This window comes from Thunnus thynnus, chromosome 12 (genome assembly GCF_963924715.1).
Source record: "Thunnus thynnus chromosome 12, fThuThy2.1, whole genome shotgun sequence".
Taxonomy (NCBI): Eukaryota; Metazoa; Chordata; class Actinopteri; order Scombriformes; family Scombridae; genus Thunnus; species Thunnus thynnus.
In genome coordinates this window covers 3966822-3968670 of record NC_089528.1, presented here as the reverse complement: position 1 = coordinate 3968670, position 1849 = coordinate 3966822, and positions in this window count along the sequence as shown.

Here is a 1849-nt window from a genome sequence, read left to right as displayed (position 1 = left end):
GGTCAGAGGCTGCACACACGCACGCACACACAAACACACACACACACACACACACACACACACACACACACACACACACACACACACACACTCAAAGGTTGGCATGTTGCTAAAGCCTGGTAGAGATGGATAAAACAGTACCTGTAGTATATGACTGTAATCCCTGATTTCCTGTAATGTATATTTACATAATACTTTTAATACTGCTATAAAAAGAATGATTCATTTTTATTTTCCATATTTGTAATTATATTTCAACAGTGACTTCCAGTGTGATTGTACAATGCTCTTTAATGCAACAGTACTATACTTCCAGCATCTTCTAATATATAATATTATCATAAGAGTTTTCAGATTGACTCCTCTGGTCTGAGGAATGTCAGTTTGCTCCTGTCACCCAAGGGTGCAGAGCCGACGGCCTGGGTGCCAAATGTCTGAGCTCCCTGACTGGCCGGCTGAGCTGTGAGTTTCACATGAGCCAACTAAATCTGCACTTACATCACACAAGTGTTTCAGATGGTGATTATACACTAGGTGTTTGGTTTCTTATCAAACAAAAGTCACCTATTTGTAGAATCACTAATACTCTTGTACAGATTGAGTGGCACTCTGAAATAGTCCCATTGTACACTGACTTACAGAAGTGCTGGTGTAGTCACTATGATATAGTCACTGCTTTCTAATAGTGTATTATAAAGTGGACTTCACCTTTACAGTTAAAATGTTGCTTTTTAAATCTAACACCTGATTTTAAATAGCGTACTGTAACCTACTGAGGCTGCTGAATGCAGTCTCATTTATTTAATTTTGGCTCATGAGAAATGATTTCTTATCCTAGTGCTGCCTTTATCAAGAACCTGTGAGATTCCTCTGGTTTCAAGTGAGTTACACAGCAAGTTGATTGCTGAGACTCCAAATAACACTCATAAAGCAAAACTTGTAGTCAGTATTCAAATATTTTAATGCAATTTTATGACATGCAGTTTGAAATAAAGACTTTAAACAAAAGTCTTTATTTCAAACTGGATTTTTTTTTGTCAAATTGAAACAAAATGTGAGCAAAATATGAATGTCTCTTTTCTTGGATAGATAAATCCATCATGTAATCCACCATGTAATATAATATTTCCTTCATCTCAGTAATGTTACACACACACACACACACACACACACACACACACACACACACACACACACACACACACACACACACACACAGATCTTTGTGTACGGGATGTAGTCCTATTCCTGGTCTTAGCTTCAGCTGCTCCAGTTAGCCAATTAGACATCAGATTACCAGAAGGAAGAGAATGAGCAGGGTCACAGCTGAGGACGCCTGCGCCATTAACATGAAATAATGAAACTCAACTCCAACAAATAAAACCTTTCAAACTGAGACACAAACTGCATCATGGAGACTATATAATATACACACACAATATGATAGTTAATGGAAAAAATAAAACTGATCTATTTTCACCAGGGTCATATTTGAAAACTAAGTAATTAAAGTTATACACCATTGATGGCCATTCTTCTGATAAAACTTTTCATAATTAGAGGACATACATATAATGATCATATGAGGGTTGGTGCCTGTCATGGTTTGTCATTCCTTTAATAACACGCTGCCCCCTAATGTTCAGTCATATTATGACATCAGCTGTAGCTGCTAGAGGCCAATGAGTCTATCAAGTAGTGTAATATTTCCTGCTTTTGCAGTGTTACAATGAATAATAGCTGAATTTAATTCTGTCAAATTATAGCCTGGTTTCACTTTAGTTTGAAGTTCGGACATATTGAAGGCTTCATCTTAAACTTTTTATGGTTGCATTTCTGATTTAAAAAA